The 25,954-nt window shown below is 37.6% G+C and overlaps 1 protein-coding gene and 1 long non-coding RNA gene across 6 annotated transcripts in view; one reads left to right on the forward strand and one right to left on the reverse strand.

Moving 5' to 3' along the window:
• The window catches only part of LOC107742126 (protein scribble homolog), a 119,966-nt gene that overhangs the window by 65,331 nt on the left and 28,681 nt on the right, over window positions 1-25,954 (reverse strand). The window lies entirely within an intron of this gene.
• LOC107742127 (uncharacterized) overlaps window positions 168-25,954 on the forward strand; it is a 31,996-nt gene continuing 6,209 nt past the window's right edge. Inside the window, exons 1-2 of the long non-coding RNA XR_001640283.1 lie at window positions 168-207; window positions 12,588-12,590. This is a non-coding gene — a long non-coding RNA (uncharacterized LOC107742127). The remainder of the gene's footprint in view (window positions 208-12,587; window positions 12,591-25,954) is intronic.

A 25,954-nucleotide genomic window follows, 5' to 3' on the forward strand; every position in this document is an offset into this window, starting at 1 on the left:
TTCGCATCTCTTACTGTGGTAAACATGCGGAAGGGAAATGAAAGATTTCATGGCCATGAATTAAGAATTTGTTCGATGTATTAATTTGTTCCCTCATTTTAGTTAAATCATGGGTTAAGGAACAAAATTAATGAAACATGGACAGTGGCCACAAATTAATAAGTCGAAGGAACGAATTAACAAGTTGTAGGAATTAATAGCCTATTTGTCCTGTGTCCCGCAGCCCTGCAATGCGCAGAGCCCGATATGAAACAATAGGGCCTTTCGCACTGCTTTAGTTCCAGAACTAAATGTACAGTACTAAAGTACTGGGACGATTTTGCACGAACTATTTCCCAGTACTATTTAAAGGGTTGCATTCGCACCGACAGTGTGTACTAAGAAGTGACGTAAGCCGGTTGACAGCGTCGTCATTTGTGCGCGGCATTCAACAATGGAAACAAAGAACAACAACATTAACAACAGGAGGATGGAAGACGCTGTGATCGGAGCTGTGTTTTTGTTGTGTCTCGCGGGTTTCACAATAATGGACATGGAATGTCGACGTATACGTAAAGCGATTGAAAGAACGGAAAGGAGGACTACGAATCTCCAACGACAACTGGCAGTGCTACATTTGCTACAAGTGCCTGCACTTCAGCGTCCGTCCATCTATCGCTGTTCTCCATACCTGCGAAATAAGTTGACACAATGTTTACAGTATGTTTACACAGCGTTTTAAATCATGGCGGGTGAGGACGTTTTCATACGCGTTAATCGATTGCATCTCTTATCGACAATTAATAGATCATCGATTAAACGTTGACATCCCTAATTACAATAAATTCTAGTTCTTTTATTACTATTTCTTATTTCTTTCCATTATTCTTTCTTTTCTTTTTGAATTCCCTTTAAATCCTTTAATTCTTTAAATCTTTAAAAACAAATTTCAAGACATGGTTACGGCCTTGCTGTACAGTAATAAACTGATGGTCATCATGTTAATTCTCTCAACTTTTATAGAATTAATGCTTAATGCAACCAGAAACATGCAACTATACATTAAGTGCACTAAGAGCACAAGCTCCTGACCTTAAAACACCAATCACATGTGCATTGTCATCAATCATGCTACTCATCTTAATGGCTCATGCAGTATAAAAAACACAGAAGTTTTAAAAACGCTACTTGGCCAGAATGGCCCTTGCACGGCCTCACTCCTCTTCAAATGAAAGGAAGGCACACGGGGGGTGAAGATGGGGGAGGAGCAGGCAAACAAAGCTTTGAGATGGTTCTTCTTTTCAGCTGTGAATAAAGAGAAGACGGGCGATTGTGGTACTGACCGCATCAGTAACCCGGCCAAAAAACCTGAAAGGTGAACGCATATATGCAACCAAACACTGAAATGGGGAAATCAGCATTATAAGTCTAAACTTAAAATGTCTAGTTCCCCTTTGTGAGTTAGGAACAAAAACATTACAAAAAAAGTCATTTTGAAACCAAAGTCAAATTAAAAGAGAAGGTTTTCCCCTTTCCTCCTCTGACATGTGAGGATTACACTGAGGGTCCTTCATATGAATGAACCCCTTGCCCTCTTTTTCCCTCCTCTTTTCTCTTAGCACTGGAACAAAGCCTCTGAAGTCGCACACAGTGCTGTCAATCAAAACTAAGACCACTTAGCTCCTCCCACTAAATGCACCAACAGAGTGAAGAACTTTTCTATTGTCCAAAAGCAAAGGGCAGAGGCAAGCCTAAAAAAAGAGAAGAAAAAAGATGGCAAGAATGTGGGATACAAAAGAGAAGAGATGAGAAATGAGGTCAGGATGGATGGAGAGCAGGAATTGGGCAAAGGGAAAGTGAGCAAGAGAGAGAGAGAGAGAGAGAGAGAGAGTGGTGGAATATTAATGATCAGAGAGGTGGGCTGATGAAGGATGAAATGGTTCATTAGTGATTCTGTTCTTCACGCAAGTCACTGAGACACTTACACTTGATTTCCTTTGCTGAACACACACAATGCTGCGGTGATATCCTCTCCACTCGTCTCAGTTTTACAAGTGCGTACCTGCACACAGCACACAGCGGCAGTTACTGGGTTCAAAAGGATTGTAAAGTCACTTATTCGTTTTAAGAACGGTGTAAAAATTAGGGTTTGTCAGGATAAACTTTGAATGTTTACTTCTAAATGTTGAATGCTGACTGTCTAAAAGTAAAAAGCAGAAAAAAGTTTGAAGACCATTTTTACCTCTAGTATCAAACATTTAATAAAAGGCTGAGTTCTGATGAGAGGATGATTGTCTAAAAGGATCGTCCTGTGCCAAACGAGTCTGGCACAGACTGCAGCTCCGTCACTGGTGCTATTGTACAACAGGGGGCCCGTGGCAGGACTGCAGAAGTGTCTGGATCAGCAGAGTACAGCATTTCTGTCCTGCAGATATTTCTCCAATATAAACAGCTTGTCTCACTCTTCATATCAAGCATGTTTTGTTTGAAAAAAATAATACCAATAAAAAAGAGATCATCAACCTCTGTGACTAATCAATGGTTTAAATAATCAAAGCATAATGTTTGCAGAACATTAAACAATGGAAAGTCTGGGTCATAATTAATTACACAGTACCCAACTGATTAAACACGCGTTAGAGAGTTTTATACAAAATTTCATTAAACTTTCGTTTTAATCACTTTAAAGGGGTCATATGATGCGATTTCAAGTTTTCTTTTCTCTTTGGAGTGTTACAAGCTGTTCGTGAATAGATAAGATCCCTAAAGTTGCAAAGAACATGCTGACCCTTATACAGTCTATGATGCTGACAAATAATGCTGCCTCACAGCCTGTAAGTACGTTTTCATATTTGCCACAGACGATTCAAACGCGAGTTTTGAGCAGTGTAGAGTAGCGCTTGTTGTTTGTCATTTCTCCGATCACAAATGCAGACATGGTTTTATGTTTACGTGGGACGATGCAACGAAACGCGTAAAAAGACAGAATATGTCATTATAATCAGTAATTATGTCCCCACTGGATGCAACAAATGCCTCATTTATAATGGGGTTTATTGTTTTTGTCTTGTTGCGCTCCTTAGTTTCTCAAAATTTAGTTTGTAATACATGTGATGCACAAATTAACGGATATTGTTATCAGACTGCCGAGTTGAGCGTACATTTAAAGTCGAGGGTTCATTCTGGAGGATTTGCAAAAACGAAACTAATTTGGACCAGTTCGTGTACACAGTCAGCAAGTAACAAGAAATAATCAATATTTGATCATCTTCTGAAGTGGCTCAAGATCACTAAGCCGAGAACAGAGACCAAGCAAAAGAGACACAAAACAGCAGCACAAGTCTTTCCATTTAAAGGGGTCATATGATGCTTTTTTAAAGATCATTATTTGGTGTATTTGGTGTAACAGAATATGTTGACATGCTTTAAGTCTTAACTTTGATAAAGAATATCTCTTTGGTTTTGAGACTTTAGTCTTTGCAACTTCAGGGATCTTATCTATGCACAATCAGCTTGTAACACTCCAAAGAGAAAGGAAAACTTGAAATCGCATCATATGACCCCTTTAAACTGCGTCCATGCCGACAGTGTCACACTTGGAATTTCTAAACAACAGCAGAGCTGAAGACTCTGGTGTGTAAACATGGCTGTAAATTGTTTCTTTTCTTAGGACTTCCTTTCCCTTCAAGCTCATGTAGGTTAGAAATGACAGGCATATATGACGGTACACAGAAACTCAGAAGTACAGAGAGAGGGATTGTAGAAACCATTGCCAGAGAAACCACCCGACAAGCCCATCTCAACACAACACAACTAACTGCTGAATGATCATGGGAAAGCAATAATTTTCTCAGGGAGGTGAAGGACTGTGCACTATTTACTGAGAGAGAAGCGAAGTTTGGGACGGAGCCAGACTTGAAATGACCTCTCGATGACTAGGCATTAGGGCTGGGCGATATGTCAAAAATATCTTATCGATAATCGCCTTTAAAAATATCGCGATATCCGATAATATCGTCTACCTAAGCCCCACCAACTACCATGCCCCGCCCCGCCGAGACAACATTGCCGGCATGCACCATAAACACACACCATGTTCAGTTTGGTCTTAATTATTGCCACAAAGTTTGGTTTTACTTTTCTTAGTTTGTGCTTAAACTAACAGAAAACATTAGCTTTGCTGTTGCTAATAATTTCCACTCTGTTCTTATGAAATTTGTGTTTGAAATGAATTTTGTTTTGTGAGGAGAACTGTTGAGGAAAAATAATAGAACCCAATTTTAAGTTCATCATGGTAAAGTTGGACATTCTGGCAGTGATTGTAAGAATGATAAATGCATGTTGATGTCATACAATAATGTCTTGAATAAAATATGCCTTTTTTCCGATGTTTCTCTTTCGTTTTGGCATTATCGCCTGTGTAGACACATTTCATGATGGCAAGTTTAATTTCCTTAATTATAACAATTGCAGCGTTGTTTTTAAACTTGTAGTCAAGCTATAAAGTATTTGATATTTATCATGTATGACTAAAATCATGCTTTATTTAATTAGAAGCAGGGTAATTTAAATTTATTTTTTATATTGTCATTTGTATAATTTTTATTTTATTAATCAAAATATAATGCCCACAATATAATATTCAGTATTGGGCTGCCGAAACTGCGAACGCATGCATGTTAAAGGGGCGAGCTAAGAAACCTACTAATGTCTTCATCTGTTTGCAACAAAAAAACTTTTTAGTTTTGTTGCAAATGAATTAAGAATTTATAGTGCTATATCTCAGCTTAATTAAACAATTATATTGTAAACACTGTTTACAAAATATTGCACTGAAATGTGCGCTGAAGGAATTTGCGTATTTTAATAATACCTGTCATGTTTGTGGTTTTTCATCATTATACACAGTGTTGGGGGTAACTCATTACAAGTAATGCGAGTTACGTAATCAGATTACTTTTTTCAAGTAACTAGTAAAGTAACGCATTACTTTTTTAATTTACAAGAAAATATCGGAGTTACTTTTTCAAAAAAGTAATGCCAGTTACTTTGTTTTCCCATTTATTGACTGACAAATTTGTTCTTTGATTAACATTAATAACTGGTGGCAGCGGCTGCTGTCAATGCACGGATCCAGTACACCCTTGTTTTCTTTCTCAACTCTTTACGTTCACTTAAGACATAACCGATTGTATTTATGGGATATTTTGATATAATTCTGTGTGTATTTGTCCATTCTAATGTGTAAGAACGCGAGAAAGAGAGCTCAGTTCAGTGTTCACGTATATAAGAGACGGCTTTTGTGCGTGAGCTTTGTGTGTGAGTGCGCAGCACAGAAAACAGCGCACGAGTGCAGAAGTGAGTTCTATTTCGTCTTCTCGCAGTTGAATCTTTTGAAATCACAATAAATGCGCATACAGAAATCGAGACGCAGAATTGAAATGTAATTTTATAACAAGTAATTAGATTCCTGACCTTCCGCATTTGATCTGATTTCCAAAATTGGAATAGCTTTTCGATTCCCAACACTCCTACTAAATTATTTCATTCTTGCATGCAAAAAAACCTGTATGGTGACTATGGGACAATGTTAAATATTTTTTGCAACTTACTAGGTTTATCATTTGTAATTTTTTCCCGATAATGTCGATAATCGTCTGTTACCTAACTGTTGACTAGTGGTCGACTGATATGGGTTTTTTGACATGATGGCCGATATAAAGCGATATAATTTTGTTTATTTTAATTAAGGGTGCTCCGATTGATCGGCTACCGATCACTATCGGCCGATAATCACGTTGGGATGATTGATCGGCGGTCTCTAAAAAGGCCGATCTCAAAAAAACGATCTCAAGCTGATGACGCTGCTGTAAGAGGTTTGGCACGACATGCAGCGTCACCGTCTCAGTCCGGCACGGGTAAAATAATTATAATGCTGAAGGTGAGGTACTCACCTTCATATTATTTCATTAAATAACTTATAAAGTCATTTGAAAACTTTGTGTGAGACAATGCATACGTGGTGCATTTTTTTTCCGCGCTCATGTTAACGGATTAAAGCATTCACCGCACACGGTTGCGGTGTGGCAGTGCAGAGATCGTTTCCACACCGAGTCTATTTTTGCTGCGCTGCAAGCGCTGAATTAAAGTAACAGCGCATTGTTTGCAGTAAATATGAACATGGATTGACACGAAAATGCAGTAATTACACCATGAATGCATATTATTAAAGTCTACTGTGTTTCACAGTCAACACATAAGGCTTTTTGGCTAGGTTTAAAGGGAAAGAGCACTTTTAGATAAACAAGGCAATAATAGATGGCACTTGTGGAGAAAGAAAAACAAAGTTCTTTATGAACAGCAAGATTGCTTGTAATAAAGATTTAAACAAAAAAAGGAAAGGCAGTAGAGCTGACTATTTCTGTCAATGGTAAGTTTGTGATAACGTAAGAAAAGTAGTTTAAATGTTTTGCCACTTGCTTGAGCAACTTAATATATAAATCTAGAAGTAAATGCAAAATTCATAAAATACATTAATGTGTTGCTTATATTTATTGAGTTTAAACATGTAGTTTAAAGTTTGTCGATCGCGCGTCTCCAGTGAAGCTGAACTCTCCTCCTGTCCGTATTCAATTTGCACGGACCATAGGACCAACCGTTACAGAACACATGATCATGCAGGTCATATGCACACTTCACAAGATCTCAACTAGATTCGACTAAGTCTGCAAGGTTTGTGAAATTAAATGTTCATTAGTCATTCAAAGATTTGTTTAAATTATATAAATGCATATTTGCGGAATGCTGACGGCAAACGAGAAAGTATTATAATGTTTGCCTTTAATAATATTAAAGCAATCGTTATAATACTTTTTTGTATACATTTTAATTCCTTTGTTTAACAGTTCTATCTGATTATTAGATAGACTTCTATCCGTATTAGACAGAACTGAATGACAACAGTGAACAAGAGGGACAATGTGAGCACTGTGTGCTCAGGCGCTGCTGCAGCCATTCTCGGCGCTGTCAAAATAAAAGTCTCGCCTCGAACACATCGGCCAAACAGAAAAACTTATCGGCCTTGGCGATACATCGGTCGACCACTACTGTTGACATCGCGATACTTACGAGACATCGTCGATATACGATAATATAGTCATATCGCCCAGCCCTACTAGGCATTACGTAAAAAAACTAGAAACTAGAAAGGTAAAAATAAATAAATTAATTAAAAGGTTAAGTTTGGTAATGTTTTACATTTTTTTAATATATATCTTATATATATCAATATCTTACGCTCACCAAGGTTGCCTTTGTTTAAAAATACAGTAAAACCGTAATATTGTAAAATAGTATTCCATTTTTAAATAACTGCTTAGTATTTTTGTGATACATTTTCAGGATTTTTGATTAATAGAAAGTTCAAAAAGACATCATATATTTCAATCACTTTTGATTAAATTACTCCTTAATAAAAGGTTAATAAAACGGTTCTTAACACTTTTGAACACTAATGCATCTTAACTGCCACATGCAGCAAAACAAACAAAATTTGAGCTGCAAGATCACACACAATTAAGGTTCAGGTTTGCTTGATTTATTTATTTTTTTTACTATGAAAGTACATGATTACATCCATAATCAATTCAAATTGAAGTGTTTCTTAAAACGAAGGTGCTTTGATAAGAGGACTAGTTTTCCTGAATATGATGCCAGAAATTATTCTTGTCATACATGATTGTGCCGATACAAGTGCCGATTAACAAGAGGAAATGGGTGTGCAATGCAAGCACAAATCACACGGTCTTCCTCCTCTTCGTACAGACTGTTCTGATGCAAACGGAGGCGTCACTGCCAAACCACTGAAGTCAGTACAGGAGGAGAATAGCGTGTCTCATCCACACGGGCCTCTGTGATTGAGCTACAACAAACGATTTGATTTGCATTCCAAACCAAAGTCAAATGAGATGCAGAGCTCAGGTGAACGTACAGATGAATCTCCAGTAAGGTTTTTAAAGGTGAGCCGTGTAATTTTTTCAAATAGTTCTCTTATCCGAGTTTAATGTACAAAGACAAGTGTAAGCTAAGACACTCATATTTGACACTCATATCTTAAAATGTTCAGATACCAAAACTGTGTCAATCGGTTCCAATGAAAATGAAAAGGAAGCAAAGAATCATATATTGCTCCATCAGTCTGAGTGGTCTGAGACATCAACTACTTGCTGAACTAATGTTGTAAGTTTGAGGTAGTGACAACTGTTTGTCCAAACATGGGCCACAAAAGGTTAGCAGGAGTGCTCTGGACACCTGTTTAAAATAAACTGACACATTTCACCTTTAAAGTGTGTGCTAAATGTCAGGCACGATCAGAATGCCTCAAGTCCACATTATATAATGATGCTGTGAAGAAAAAAAACAACCATGTACATTTCCAGAGAAAAAGCAAGACGAATGCACTGAGGTGCCAAAGACGCCATATGTTGTGCCTGATTCACTGCTTCCGGTTTTAGCACATCACAGCCAGTATTGCACAACTGAATGTCATAAATTCTACACCAAATTAGTATGCACTCTGTTTTAATCTTAAATTAAGCAGTCTATAGGGAGTTTATCTAATGTGAACTCCTCTGAAAGGGAACAACCGATTTTCATGTATCTGCAGAAAAACAGAATAATCATGTTTAAGTTGTGATTAAACAGACGTAGCGACATCTTTTCTTCCGTAATTGTGCCATGCATCTGAGTGAAACAGATTATTGAAAGAAAAACAAAACCAAAAAAAAAAAATACATAAATAAATAAATAGGGTGGGGACTTGGTTCTGTCCATCGGTAGTTGATTGGATTTTGAGATGTGGACATTACACTCAAAAAATTATGCGAGCTTGCAGTAAATTGCAATAAAGGGTTAAGTGGAGATATTTGGCATTCATAACCAGAGAGATCTCTGTCGTTTTATTGGAAGTTTCAGTTATTACACTCTGAATAAAAGGTTTTTTTTGCTGTATGTTTGGCCAAAAAAACTTACATTGCAAGTTCACAACTGTAAACGCACTTTTTAATCAACATCACACCATAGATACCGTGGGGGTCCTTAGTATAGTATTTATTGCAACAATCAAATTTGTGTTGTATAAGGTGCCAGCTTTTTCAAGTACAAAGAAATGACACTCTTGTTGTTGTTGTTCATCCCATTTTTTATTCAGAGCTGCGTATGCGTTCCTCCTGTTTCTGGTCAAAGCACCACTCTGCTATTAGGATCCGCACAGTTTTACCATTGCCATCAGTCTGTATTGTCAAACACACACACAGACATTTTACACAACACTGATATACTATATTCATGGACAAATCCACATTAACTTGTCTCAATTCCACATTTGCTAAAAATGTGTTTGAACCTGCACGTCTTTGCGTGTCTGCAATCTGTGAAACAAGAAAGGCATTCAGTCATGTGACCAATCCAATCCCCATGATCAGTAGTAGCCAACTTCTACTGGATGGAGAGGGATAAAAGACAGAAAAAGTTAGAAAAACAGTAAACTGTACACGGTATAGTCTGTCCTGAAACAGCAGCTAGAAAGCAGATAAGCACAAAGCCTCATTGTGAAAGCAAGTGTTTGTAGGCCTGTCCAACAATCATGTGGTCAAGTCTCTGCAGCTCAAGCAACATTCCCAGAATTCATGTTCAGAAGAACATGAGCTATAAAAGCAGATAGTACTCCAGGGTGTCTACAGATATGAACAAGTTAAATTTAAGACTTTTAAAGACCTTTTTAATAACCCCTTATGTGAAATTTAAGACCAAACCTGTGACGGAAATACACATTATATTACATACGTATTAGGGAAGCCCCGATACCATTTTTTCAGAACCGATCCGAAGTTTTTTTTTTTTAAATCAATGTAGAATTTCTATACCTCTATGTGTTGACCTGATCATCACTGTTTTGTGTTAAACACAATCTACTAAATATAGACAACTTCATTAAGTAGAAAAATAACAAATTAAAAAATATATAATCATAATCTATGACAAAAATATCCGTGCTGGACTCCGCTTCATCCACGGTGAAAGCCGATCCGGCGATACACAGCACGAATTTGATGTATTTCCTCAGCGACCAGCACGGATCAGCTCTAGGCATGACGAAGCGGATATCGGAAGGTCAACCCTTTTCCCATTGACAACTTTCTGGCAGAGGGCAGCAGATTTTCCTCAAGAATTTGAAAAATAACAAATTAAAAAATATATAATCATAATCTATGACAAAAATACTATTATAAACTAGGTTAGAGGATAATTCAGCAGCAAAAGTTACTCTAGAAAAATTATGAGTGCAACATGGAGTCACAGTGTGCAGCGCTCCTCATAGAAAAGTTCAAAGCACAAAGGGAAGTGATACTGATGCGTAGTGTATTATATCTATGATAGAGTCTTTTCTTTTAAAGGTTTTAAATTTCAGAAGAAAATTTCAGAAGAATTGTGTGAAGAACAATTCATACTGCTCTCTACTCCAGTGTTGTGATCTAACAGACACCCGGTAGAAAGTAATGTGATTTAGAAACAGCACTAAACTCCAGCAAGATAAAGTCCTTTTGTTAAAGGGGTCATATGATGTTGCTAAAAAGAACATTATTTTGTGTATTTGGTGTAATGAAATGTGTTTATGCGGTTTAAGGTTCAAAAAACACATTATTTTCCACATACTGTACATTATTGTTTCTCCTCTATGCCCCGCCTTTCTGAAACGCGTCGATTTTTACAAAGCTCATCGGTCTGAAAAGCGAGGTGTGCTCTGATTGGCCAGCTATCCAGTGCGTTGTGATTGGCCGAATACCTCAAGCGTGTGACGGAAATGTTACGCCCCTATCATACTGTGATGCCCTGTCCGGCCGGAGCGACAAGACAAAAACATTAAAACCCATTATAAACGAGGCATTTGTTGCATCCAGTGGGGACCATAATTACGGATTATAATGACTTGTACGGTCTTTTTAGGCGTTGCGTTGCATAGCGCCGCGTAAACATAAAACCATGTCTGCATTTGTGATCGGAGAAATGACAAACAACAAGCCCTACTCTACATCTCATAACAGGACATTACCACCTCCATGCTTTACTGTAGGAATGGTGATATTTGGATGGTGATTGGTGCCTTGTCACCCATAGTTGATTGCTTGCTTCAGTTGCACTACCAAGGACTGAAATGCTCCAGGAAAGCTCTTTTCATGCTGAACTAATCAAAATGATCACAGCTGATCACAAATGAAAGTCAAATGGCTTTGTGTGCCATAGAGAACGTGGTTAACTACACCTGATTTAGTTTTTTTAGGAGGGGCGCTGATCTGTTTTCCAACTCAGTGATTCTTTTATTTTTTTTTTATTATTATTATTATTTTTTTTTTCTGACATGTTGGTGTTATATTTTTCACTTGGATGTTATAGGTTGCACTGAAGTCCGTCCAATGATTGTAAACAGTCACTGGGTCCATCAGACTGTAGAAATTTTTGTGGTAATGTGACCAAAAATATTTAAGACCCACTGAATCTGAATTTAACACATTTAAGACTTTTTAAGGCCTTTTTTAGGGAAAACTTTATTTAAGACATTAAGACTTTTTAAGGACCCGTGGCCACCCTGTACTCAAGGGGGCAACAGAGTCACTTTCAAACAACTGTACGGTTAACATAGATGTGTTATTATGTTGGTAACTACAGTTATAAACCTGTCAACTAACTTTATTTTTCCTCAGCAAGAGAATTTACCAGTTTTTGTGCGTGTGCATGCATAACGTGCAATAAATGTAAAATCCATTTTTCTATATAATCAATCTTCTTTAAGTATGATCTTTAAATCAATACTTTTATATTTTTCTGTCACATTCTCTATCAATACAAAAAAAAAAATATTTTGATAAAGTTAATCTTCAGATGTGATGACGTCTGTCACAAGAAACTGGCTGTAATAATGAGTTATTCTGAACTGAAATAGCAGTCTATCTTTGTTTTATCTTCCAGCAGGAAACAGAAGAGACTAGATCATGTGATGGGTCACAGTAGAGTGACACAGAAATACCATGTACCGTTTTATATCAGTAGTAAGTGTTCTGATGAGCCATAGAAAGCATGCAGTCATTGATCTACAGTGAAGATGTGTTTGTGCATCTCTCTGAACTTTTTAATTTTAAAAGTTAATTCTAATGTAAGGGTCATGAGTTGTGCTATGAGCATCAGATAAACACAAGGTCATGTGTGGGTTATCATACTGTTAGCAATGACAGTCTTGAGACATTACATACATCACTCATTTATAAGAGCCTTGAGCTTGAAATGCACCTTAAGGAATTTATGAAACAGAAAACCCCTGAAAACAGCTTTATTGATTACAGCTCTTTTTAAACATTGCGGCTCTGTGATGCTTTTAGCAATGCTGTTTTTGAATGCTCTGACATTTCAACTTCTGACTCTTCAACTTCTGACTCAAGCAATGGCTTGAGTTTGGGAGGACATTATTTATTTGCTAAACCAATGAAAGACAGTGTTTATGAAGCCTGTTGGTAAGATCATTTTTCTGAAGTCTGTTACAATGGCAGGTTACTCAGCTGGTTAAGCAGAGCCCAGATGATGTCACTCACCTGTGGCTAATGAGAAGAAACAGACTTAATCTCTATCCAAGCATACATGACAATGCATAATCAAACGTTTGAACTAGGGTGCTGCAATATACCAGTACTAGGGGTGGAACGGTTCAACTTACTCACGGTTCGGTTTGTATCACGGTTTTAGAGTCACGGTTTCGGCACGGTTCAGTATGTGCTATGTTTAGGCAAAAACTATACTGTCAAATAAAAATAAAGAAAATAAGAATAATCTATCTAACTACAAGCAACAGCACAAATAAATACAATAGAGTAAAAATACAACTAAAATAAACAGTGATTTCAGTTTTATTAATAGTGCTGTCACTTTAAGAGAATGCATTGATCCAGTGCACTGATACAGTACGTTCAGCCGGCTATGTCTGCTATAGGATACTTACCAAGACGGGCATTTTGACAATTTTTGTGTGAATTTGTCCATTTAAACACAATACTTCAGAGAGAGCTTAATATTTGCACGTGTTCTGAGGCGCGGGTTTGCGCGCTTCGGATGAGCCCACACACAAATCTTCTCACTGCGCGCGCAAGCTCGCGTCCTCTGGCTCTTAAATGTTTAAACTGGCAAAGCTTAAATGAGTTTAGTTTAAACGCAGATATCAACGTGTGCTGTTCAGGTCTCACCTGTGCGCGCGTTATCAGCACCCAGGTGATGACGTAATAAATGACTGCTCATATTCCAGCATACGGTAGTGCTGACGTGTTATTTATAGCAAACCATATTACAGATGACAGTATTTTCATTTTTGGGTGATCAACCCTGTTAATGCATTTATCTATTTAGTTTGATCTCCGATCTTGTGGCTGTCCATTAGTGCTCAGTTAGTTTGACATGAACTGTTAAGATTGTAGCTGTTGTATCAAATTAATTGGGACTCGTCTGTGGAGGGGCACATTTTGGCAGAAGTTCTTCATTAAAAGAATGTGGTGTTTATAGTCGTGTGTGTGTGTGATCTGTTGTATGCACTTCAAACAGTACTCATCACGCTTCAGCTCCTTCAGTATCTATCTCAGTTGTAAGTGGAGGAGGAGCTCCACTCCATCAGTCTGTTCACTAGTAATGGTTCATCAGTGACCATACAGCTTGGCTTCAGAGTCTGCTCAAGTAAGTTGAATCTCAGTATGTTCAAACGGCACGTGAGATGTGTCTGGTCAGTGTCCCTCGTGATTGTTTGTCTAAGCTCATGTTACAGCAGATTTGTTGAGTCTTTTTGGTGGTTGAGCCTCCAGCATGGCCTTTCATCTTCCATGTTTCAGGAAAAAGCAAATCAAAAAGCTGGTCAGGAACAGGGTTGTGTATCGTTTGAATTTTATCGATTCCGATTCGTATCGATTCCCAGTGTCTATTCCAAAGAATTCAAACATTTATCTCAACCATATTTATTCTGTCTCTTTTTGCTAAACATTTAGATGCAACTGAATACCATGAACAAAAATCAGCAGGCTACATGGACTTAATTAAGAGCTGTTTGTGTGCAAAATAGAGCTGCACAATTGTGGATAAATTGAGATTTTTTTTTTATTCAAAAATTACATGTAATTTTTAAAAACAAAAATAACGTAATTTATGAATGAATGATTTAATGACTCACTTAAGATTTACTTGTTTCATTCATTGGATGATTCAGTGTTTTTGAATGAATCTCTTGAATGAATGATTCAAAGACAAATACATTTTTAACAGCTTTTCGCCACCTACTGGCGTAACAACATAATAATCGATACATTTTTATTTTAAAGGAATTACAAGTCAAATTACTTTCAAGAGGTGATTTACTCCATTTTAATCGCTACCTTACACATCAGTGTTTACATCCAAACTATAAACTTTTATCCCCGTACTTCTGTGATTATTTGAATGATTGTAACACAGAAATAATGATACTGTGTGGTTGAAAAGACTCTTTGTGAAGCTGTTTCATACATATACATGACAGCTGCTCTCTTCAGGTCAACGGCAGCACGAACGCAGATTTTAACGTTCAAATCACACAGGGACGAAGAGAGCGTTGATCACACTGTTGTGATCGCACAGATCAAAGGTTGAACAGCTGAACTGTTGTCATTTAGGAAAGATCACGTTGGTGTTTGAATCGTTTTCGCGATCTTTAACGATCTGTTTTATTTAAAATGCGTTGTCATGTTGGTGGTGACACCTCTCTTGCCCACACAGGAATTGATAGGCGGAATCGAAATTTTAATTTTACAAAAAGTATCCGATTCATTATAATTATTGATTATAATGACTTGTACTGTCTTTTTACGCGTTGCGTTGCATCGCGCTGCGTAAACATAAAACCATGTGCGCATTTGTGATCGGAGAAATGACAAACAACAAGCCCTACTCATCACTGCCCAAAAAACTCGCTTTAAATATATAAAATATAAAAACTCTTTAAATATAAAAAACGTACTTACAGTCTGTGAGTCAGAACAGCCGGCATTGTAGTCTACTCTCCCAGGATCAGGAAACAGTCCTCCATAAAATGTGCTGCACACATCTGAATATTTGGGTTGAAGGGTTCTGTCCAAACCAGACATTGCCTGTCCACACTGAATATATCACTGCTGCATGACACCAGAACCTCAGAAGAGGTTTCATGTTTAATGCAGAGCAGGATTTTGGACAGTAGGCAGGGCTACCGGCAGGCAACACCACCAAACTTATCAAATAACCTGTCTCTTGTCTGGTTAATTCAAAAGCTCAGGTTTACACAGAAGAGCTTGCAGAGTCTGATTAGGCCATGTTGTTAGACAGAGAAAGGGAGCGAGTAAGAGACGTATTTGAGCCGGCGAAGGTTCCTCTGGTCTCGGCAGCAGCATGATGGTTAGAGAGGCTCAGCAAAACAAAAACACTACATTCCTTGGCTCTCTCCATTATTCCCACTTCCTGTCCACCACAGCACTCTCAAAACAGAGGAATCAACAAGACAAACACACACGTCAAATCAGCAGCACCCGAGCCCTCACGCACTGACTCTCACACACACCCTATGGTAAACAAAGAGCCATTTTGGTCTGTTTTGGGCACTGTGCGTGTCGAGGCACCGAAGGAGTCGTACACTGACAAAATGGGCTGCAGATACAAACACAGACAGGCAGAAACATGCATGAACAAGCACACACAAAACCGTCCTTCTTTCGAGTCCATTAAACTGGTACCACATTAGTTAAACTGTGATACATGAAAGAAACTTTTGATTAGAGCAGGAGATACCTAGTAAATGCCCCCATGCTTGGTTAAACTACAATGAACTTGATTTCCTGGTTGGTTCAAGAACATAACGAGCATACATAGAAGAAATATACTCTGGTCAGTTGGTCTGCCATCCATCGCAATACAAAAAAGAAAAAAATATAACAAACTTCTTGGTCAGTTTTTGAGCTTCAACTGTTCTGCTACTGGACAAAGTGTGGTCTTGGTGTAAACAGATTTATGGAAAGAAACAACATTCCACACGAAGATTTATCTTCACTGCAGTGCTGAGTTCAGTCTTTACTTGGATTGTATGAAGTTCCTTGGAGCAGCAGGTTATAAAAAGTGGAGTGATATTCTTACAAATATGTCCAGATGCGAAGCATAAACTTATAAATACCGGTATAAATTTTTATATGATAAAAAAGTGCCATATTGCGATATCAATGATATAGCGACGCGATGACGTATGGCGGATATACGGTCCCTAGCGCTCACAACAACAACACCACAAACCCAATAGGTGTTCGACCTGAAGCAGCACTGCGCAGACTGATCGGTGTATGACTTCAAAGTAGGGCTGCAACAACTAATCGATAAAATCGATTATGATCGATTATGAAAATCATCGACAACGATTCTCATTATCGATTAATCGGGTCTGCCCACAGTGCACGTCCAACGGAGTTTACATACTTGTCCAACTTCAGCCGGTCGCATCAAATTAAAGCACTGAATTACTTATTTCTATGGACAAAATGCATCTAAAATAGTGGAGGAAACAGAATGAGATGCTGCAGGAGAGTTACGTGATCCAAGCTAACTTATCTCAAGTGAATGAAAAAGGCTGAGAAAGAAATCGGATGTGAAGTGTATCATTATATCGGATCCGTGCATCAGGTCTTAAAGGGACAGCGGCCTATAAATACTGCTGCTCTCATTAATGATCATCAAACAACAAAATAGCTGTGATACAAATCTATATTTAATTTACACAGTGAACACTATAAAGTGTTATTTCCCCTAATTATTACATTTCTGTATTTGAATACTACCAACCTTATTTTATTTGTCCCACCCCTAGTAACAAATCAATCATTTGATTTTGTTAAAGATCCTGAATGTCCCATATGCACTCACTTTTATCTTTATGACATTTTTAGTGGCGTTTTTAAAGATCAAATTTAAGTGAGCGATAGATGACAGCAAAGGCAACCAATATAATATTAATATAGGCCTACTGCTCATGCCTACTGCACATAATTCTATTTTCATTAAAACAAAATGTATGAAAAGGCAGATTTAATGTTAAATATTTTTATAGGTTAATAATCAGGGTCTGCACTCAGTTTGTGATATTCCTGTTATACAGTAGGCCTATTTTAGAGTAAAAAGTAGGGATGCAACAATACAGTTAGCCCACGGTTCAATAAATACCTTAGTTTTTAAATTAACACATGTAATGCCTCCCTCGCGCAGAAAATCCACATATGCATTATAGAAGAAATAGAACTCAGGACGCTACAGGAAATCCCTAATATGGACAAAAACAGCCAGCTATCGCTGTAACTGAATGAAAGTAGACAGAAACACTTTGAATGATGACATTCAAAAAGAACATTAAGATAATAAACACTGTACTGCGACAATGTTTATCTGTGTAATTAAAACCACCTCGAGTATTTGAATAATTAAGTAACGTTATATTTATAATCCACTGCTAATCGCCGTTATTCCAGTGTAGAATTTATTTCTGCATCATTCTGTGATAAGTAGCCACATCAGATCAAGAAGAAAATTATTTTAAATATTTGTCTGATGTTGTGCAGTAAAAGAATGTTATAATGTTCTTTTTTGTTGTTGAACAAAAGGTTTAGTCATTACAAGGGAAGATCCTCGGCGTGTGTTGCTTTTTCAGATGCAGGCGTTTTCTCATCTCAGCACGCAGACTCACGGACACACATACAGAGCCAGCTTGGAGAGAAATAAAACGCACGGAAATTTAAAAGCAAAACCTAAAAAAAATGCTCTGATTGGTTGAACTCCATCTTTTTCTGTTGCTTGTTTTGAATACTGCACGTGGACAGAGGCGTCACCAGGTTTTTGCGCAGTTTAGAGTGACAAATCGTACCAGCGTACTTTGAGGTCAAAATGCGTATCCGCTAAAATGCGTACAGGTTGGCAGGTCTGAAAAGGCAAATCTGAAATGACCTTTGCACAATGAGTATCACAGCAGTTGTCCAACGCTGCCAGCTGCCAGTCATCATTTATTTAGGTGCCATTTTAAAAGCTCTTTCTCTTGAGCTGGACTAGTGTTCAGGTCAATCAACCTTCAAAGCCACAAGAGAAGTCATCAGTCAGAGTGCTTGACCACCAACGAGAATAAACAACATGAAAGTGCATAGCTGATGAACTTCCTTCCTGTCTTGACAGAGAGAACTTTGCTTTTCACTGCAGTAAATCAATAAAGCACTTTCACATCACAAATAGGGATGCTCCGATCCGCCTTTTTCGCCTCCGATACCGATTCAGATACCTAGGGTTCGGTATTGGCCGATACCGATCCGATACCAGTGAAGTTTTTTCCCCCCATTTAAATAAATGTAGAATTTATATATCTCTGTATATCTCAGTGTGTCGAACTGATAATCATTCTTTCACAATCTACTAGATACAGACTACTTCATTATAAAGAAAAATAAAATAAACAATAAATATGAAAAAATATAGGCCTATGTATATTTATAATCCATGACAAAAATTTATCATAAACTAGGTTAGTGGATAATTCGGCAGCAGAAGTTATTCTAGAAAAATCAGTGCACAATAATTTTAGAAATCCAAACATTTAGTGAAAAAACAATATTTTGTGGGGAACAAATAAGAGTGTTGCAATAAATATGGTAAAATGTTACACATTGCTATTTGTAGTATAAAATCCATTCATTAAAAACATTCATATATATGTTTAAGTATATACTATAAAATTAAAATACATTTCTTTTGAAAGTATAGCATATTTTTTAATAAGGCAACAACATATGATAGATACGAATTTAGGCCTGTCACGATAACAACTTCTTGTTGTGCGATATATTGCCTCAGAAATAATTGCGATAAGCGATATCATTGTCATTTTAAAGACCATTTTATGCCACAATATATAATCATAATGTAACAGCATAATAATGCAAGAAGGCCTACACACTTCCAAATGACAACAAACTTTTAATTTAAGAAAATTTAGATCATGGAAATTAAGTATCAAAATATTAGATACCTTAAAAACTTGAATAAATAGTAAATAAAAAATTTCTAACAAAAAGTGCAAAGTAGAAAAAAACAAAAATGCACAAAGAACTTGTATAGAGATTTTTCCATCTACAGATTTTCCCCTGACCTTCTTTTCTCTTGCACACTATTGCTGAAAAACACAATCACTACTTAGCAGTCAGATGTCATTGAGGTCATGTACGCGATAATTCGATATATTGATTTTTGCGACAGGCCTAGATACGATAGGACAAAACAAATACAGTGCAGCACGAACTGTTTTTATACAGTCTATGAGCACGAAGCGCTTACAATGTGCGCACATTAAGCGCTTCGTGTTAAAAACTGCAAAGCACAAAGTTGAGCCTTTCTTTTAACAGTTTTAAATTTCAGTTACTGTGCACGTTAAAAACAATTTATAGTCTTTTCTATGCCCGTGTTTTGTTCTCACAGACACCCGGTAGCAAGTAACAAAATACCATTAAACTCCGGCAAGAAGATAAAGTCCTTTTTGCAAAATCATAGACATGTATTTACAAATCAAGTATAATGGGAACACAGAATGATCTTGGAGAGAGCTTTACCGAGCTGACTGCTGTAACCGAACGCGACCAGGGTTTAAAGGCTGAACGAATGACTGACAGCCACAGCGGAGAAAAGAGTTTGTGTGAACTTTAATGTAAGGACTTAAATATTCATATGTAGCTCACATTAAGCTATCGTATGGCTTCAGAAGTAACACAGAGTAATTCGCACAATCGGAGAAAAAAATAAAAATAAAATCTCGGATTTGGATCGGCCCTCTCTGACCGATACCCGATCCGAGAAAAATGGCACTATCGAAGCCGATACCCAATATGAATATCGGATCGGCGCATCCCTAATCACAAATGCTCCAAACTTGAAAAAAAAAAGGTTATTTAGATAAAGATTGATAAAGGTTGTTTAAAACAAAATGTGGCCACTTACCACATAAAGTTATCTGTTTGTCACATCAAGTGAGAGATCAGTAAGGGACCACACACCCCTTACTTTCTCATTGCTGTTCATAGTAAGTTGATATTTACAGTCAAATGCAAAACACATCTAACTTCCAACAAAGATAAAACGTAGGAGTCGGAGATGCTACATGTCCACGTAGCAACCGCAGTGTGCTCTCCACGTGGGCTAGCCTTGCATCCTGTGGCCATGGAAACGTGAGTTTGTGGGGATTTACTATACAGCTTTTGTGTGTTGCATGAGTCACCAACAAGAACAAGCAAACTGTAGAGAGAAAAGACCACTAGCACGTAGTATCAGCACCCTGCGTACAAATCACTCACTAAAACATCTTTTATCACATTTATCAGGGAAAACATGCCATTTACAAAGAGAAGGCATATAGGACAAACACACCCAACCCTTGCCTTATTAATAGCTTACTGTAATAAAAGGCCTGTATCTTCTCAGTCAAAGCAGGAGACCAGAGTTCAGATGACAGGGTGCCGCACAGACGGCATCTACAGTAACACACATCCCAGTATCTGGAGGAGGTCAGCCAGACTGGGCCATCTGTACTGGAGTCTGTGTGTTTACTGTCCCACAGCACACACAGAAAAAGTGCTCCACACACAGAGAGAGATTTACACGACAGGTGTTGAGGCAGATAGAGGAGGAGCTGCTGGAAGGCTCAGATCCATGGAAACGTTAATATTGTGACAAGTAAACAGTAATCATGAGGATGTGCTTGTGGGTGAAGCACGCGCTGTCTTGAAATGTAAAGTAACTGTGACCTGTTCAAAAGTCTAGATGGCCCAGGTACCATTAGCATTTGCGACTGAAAACTACTGCGTGCGACTATGAAAACATATTTAGGAGCACCAGTGCTACTGACCAGATCATCATCATACTTGTGATTGTGATCGCTCAGGGGAGCTTCAAAGGTTTCTACGTGTTTTTGCAGCGTTGAGTAATGTATCACTCTTCTTATTCTACTTGTTCTTATTCTATGGTTTTATCTAGAATTTTTAAAAAGCTTATAAAATATATATATATTTTTTAATTTGACATAAAAGATGACATACTTTTAATAAAGAGAAAAATGCCATTACATAGGTAAAAACAAAATTCTACTATAAATCACTTTAAGGAGTCAAATATCACCTCGTAATGGGAAGGCTATTTTTTATCAAATTTTGGTGCTCCTAAATTTTTGACTGTGCTCCTACATTTTTTAAGTTAGGAGCACAAGCGCTCCTAAAAAGAAAAATAAGCGTAGAGCCCTGTATATGAAAATCATATCAATTATCAATAAAGAGATTTTGGAGTTTTATTTGGGATCATATGATGTTCACAATGTTTGTCTCCGGTTCACATCACAAGACCACACTGTAACAACTGAAAAGCAGGCACAGAGTATGAACAGGAACAGGTACACCCTGCTGTATCAAAGGGTATGCATTTATAAGGCTGAAAAACACAAGTAGAGCTGTAAAGCATTAGGTCTAAAGGCGGTAAATGATTATAAGGTGTGTTTACTGGTCAGAGGTGAACACAGGGAAGTTGAGCTCGAGTTGTGCGACATGTAGTAACACTGACGCTACACTGTGCTCGATGACGACTGGTGCCGCCCATGTTTACCCAGAAAGACAGGTGACTGGCTCATGCTTCTGGTGCAAGTGTGTAACATTACAGAGACACGAAAACAGATGTGCATGCTGATCTAAAACAGTGCAGTTTAGTGCACCAAACATTTACAATGACACCAAGTCTACACACTTTCTACCTTCAATAGTAAAGACAGAAATGCAGATCATAGACAGTGAGCCTCAGAGAGGGTGAGGGGCTCCCAGTGTTAATCTTCCTCCGGAATCAAACTCCCTGAGAGGGGCGGGGACAGGATGTGTGAGCCAGCTGCTCCCCAGCTCAGACAAAAGGAAGCAGGGTAACACGCTTTAGGCCGGTTTAAGCCCAGTCCAAATCAAGAGCATAATCTCATGAAACAAGTGACCGTGAGAGTGAGAAGATGACAAGAGACACTTTGAGTGTTCTTTGTTTCTTGAGGAACTGGCAGCCACTGCAAGATTTCAGTGCCAATGTGTTAAATCATCACAGTCCTATTCCTGCTCAGAATTTCCTCTCTTCAGCAGGAGGATTAATTTTACACGTGCATCAGTGCACTAGCTGCCACTCTATGAAATGCTATATATGGTATTTAATCTTCAACCGAGAATGACCAATATTACTTTATGACCATTAGCCATACTGGTCATGGTAATAGAATATAACAGAACTGGTAATGTTTTAAAACTTTAAAAACTTCACATTTTAAAAACTGGTAAAGATATTTTTTTATAAAAAAAAAAATATTTATATAAAAACTATTATTATTATTATTAGGGCTGCCCTTGACTAAAGATTTTCTTAGTTGACTATTAGTCGTTCATTAAAGCAATAAGTCGACTAATCGAACCTTTATAGTATTCACTTAATTACTTAAGTATACGGGGAGAAAATGGTTTGAGTTTCAGGGCTGGGAAAGAGTGTTAAAGGGATAGTTCACAAAAAAATTTAAATTCTGTCATTAATTACTCACTCTCATGTTGTTCCAAACCCGTAAGACCTCCCGTTCATCTTCGGAACACAAATTAAAGGGGTCATATCGTCCTCTTTTGGAAGACCAAACAAAGTAGTTTCGTCTTCACGACATGGTGGCCGCGGCAACAACAATACTACAGCGAGAATAAAAGCTACGCCTTCTTTCTTTGCGTGAACATTTGGGTGGCATTATGCAAATCTTCCCACATAGTGACGTAGACATGTGGGGGCGTGTTAGAACGAGCCGTTTTAGGTAGGCGTGGTTGACTCTGAACTTTTATAAAGAATATCTCTTTGGATTTGAGACTTTAGTCTTTGCAACTTTACAGATCTTCTTTATGCACCAAGAGCTTGTACCACTTCAAAGATAAAGGGAAAATTGAAATAGCATCATATGACCCCTTAAATAGAACGTAAGTGTAACATCATTTACATAAATAACAACTTGCCAACACAATAACTTAAATATAAAAAGAAACATCTTTTGGTAGAAAAACGACTAAATAATAATAATTAAAAAAAAACTTTTTTTCTTTCCAAAAGGGAAATTAACTAAAATAAATAAATGAAACAAATACCACAAACTGTAACACTTAGAAATATATATTTGTACAATTTTTTTTAAATGAACAGTCCTACGGACAAGTAACATGAAAACTTTTTTGGTGCAAACAAAATAAATAGGCTAAAAAAACAAAATAAATAATATAAAGTATAAATTACACAAAAACAAACAGCAACCTGAAACACTACAAAAATGACTGTCACTTAGTGTTGGGCGATATGCTAAATTTTCATATCATCCTATCGTCAGCCTGTGAGATGCACCGATTGCAATTTTCTTGGCCGATTCCGATTTCCGATTTTTTGTTAGTGTGATCTGCCGATACCGATTTTTGCCGATTCCGATTTTCTTTCTAAGAACTATAATTGACAACATATACAAACAAAAATCTACTTTTCTTCAACGCAAAGTTTTATTTTCATAAAAAAACACAAGTAAAAAGTCAGTAATAAAATAAGAACAAATAAAAAAAATGGCAAACAACAGCACAAATAAATGCAATAGAATAAAGAGAGCTATGAAACTAAGTTTTTCAGGTTAAGTTTTTATTCAGGTAAGAAATTCTACAAAAATTAAAGTAATCAAATGTAAAATAACACATCCAGTGTTATGTTACATTTGATTACTTTAACTTCTGTAGTTTTCATTGTAAAAATTAAATACAGATTAATGCTTACCATTAAAGTTATAAAACGTATTCAGTCAAGAGCAGAAAATGATTTTCTTTGTCTTTTGTTCTTTGATTAACATGACAGACAGCAGCAGGAATATTGGACTGCGGTCCCTTTAAGAGTTTATCCACGGACCCAATATACTGTTACACAACATGCGTTTTCTTTCTCAACTATTTAACCGTTCCAAAACTGACTGTGTTTAACTGGATACCTGCCAAGACGGGCATTTTGACATAATTTTGAATGTATTTGACCGTTTTAGCACAGTTAGCCACTCATTTTGGTATTTGTGGCTCACAAGCTGTTTGAGACTGAGCACGGATTGTGCGCTCCACTAATATAGATCAGTTCTGGTGCGCGCGCTTTTGGTACAAGCGTGAAATCTGCGGGACTGACTATAATGTGCAATACAAGCACTATTTAACCGGAGCGAATGAGACGTGTGTGAGAGAGAAGGGGTCGTCAGAGAGAAGAGAGCGAGAATGCACGGCTGATGTTATTGCCTGTGCCGCTGGTAACAAAACGGATCGGCTCGAAATCGGAAAGAAGTGAGACTGACCGGCCGATCACCGATCCGGGCCGATCATGAGGAAAATCAGCCGATTCTGATCCCTGGCCGATCGATCGGTGGAACTCTGCTGTTTCAGTGATGACTCATCTGAACACATCTGATTGGCCAATGCATTCATAAGCTCAGCATAATCGTATGATTGGTTAGAACGCGCAATACTGTAAAAACGCGGAAAAAGAAATATAATGCAACAAATAAGCCCTAATATTAATTAGATTGTATTACTAGCCTGATAATAATAATAATAATAATAATAATAATCGCCTTGCTATCGTCAAAGGCATCAGCCACAGGTGATATCGGTCTATCGTCGATACACGATACTATCGTCTAACGGCACAACCCTACTGTCACTGAATGTCACTATTGTTTTTTCCCTCCGATCTCATTTTTCTCATATTATGAGAAAGGAACAAGTTTGTCCAAGATGTTGGGAAGAAGTGAGTTCTGTGTCTTGCTCACAAAGAAGCACCACGGACAAGACATGCCACGTCTTTAAAATTCGAACACATTGTTTTCTATGAGTGTACACACAGGTGACGCCACTTGACGTGTCCAGTGAGTCATCCCAGACGTGGCGCTGTGCTTCTCGTCTGCTGTGTGACCGCCTTCGGAGAAAATGCGCTCTGATGGCATGGAAGTGGAACGTATGGAGTGCAATGAAGAAATGCACATTAAGTTAAATATGTCAGTATGATTTAACTTCCACACTCTGCACGGATATTTGTATAATGCAAAGTAATAGCGCACATTTATCTAAGTTAACCTTAAAGTTAAAACGAGCAGCCATGTCAAGTGGCTAATGTTTGACTAGTACTTACTGTACATGTTTTAAATAAGACAGCCGCTGGTAACAAAACGGATCGGCTCGAAATCGGAAAGAAGTGAGACTGACCGACCGATCACCGATCCGGGCCGTTCATGAGGAAAATCGGCCGATTCCGATCCCTGGCCGATCGATCGGTGCATCTCTAATTATCGTGCTAATTTATGTAATTATTTACTTAGTTTCATTGTGAGAAAGTGAACCAACTCCAGCGTAAGGCTAAAAGCAGCCTAATGTTTTTAATATGACTGAATTTGTATTTAACATGATAACAAATTAATAGAAACATCGTAAGTTACTAATTATAATGCTTACATTTCCTCAGTTATTCAAAAAGCAGCTACAGAAAACGAGCAAAGAACATTACATTACCAAAGAACATCATCACAAGCTCAGTCTAGCGCGTTATGCACTTTAAAAACACTCCCGTTAAACTCAGTGAATCTACACTATATGATGAATAAATCTCTTATACTTACATCGCATGTACATCTGCACTTTGTTGTTTATGAGGAGAGAATTCGCAAGTCAGAATTCAGTCAGCGCGCGCTGAACAACAGAACTCTGCTGTTTCAGTGATGACTCATCTGAACGCCTCTGATTGGCCATTGCATTCAAAAGCTCAGCATAAT

The sequence above is a fragment of the Sinocyclocheilus rhinocerous genome, unplaced genomic scaffold, assembly GCF_001515625.1.
Source record: "Sinocyclocheilus rhinocerous isolate Xijiao unplaced genomic scaffold, SAMN03320098_v1.1 scaffold256, whole genome shotgun sequence".
In the NCBI taxonomy this organism is placed as follows: domain Eukaryota; kingdom Metazoa; phylum Chordata; class Actinopteri; order Cypriniformes; family Cyprinidae; genus Sinocyclocheilus; species Sinocyclocheilus rhinocerous.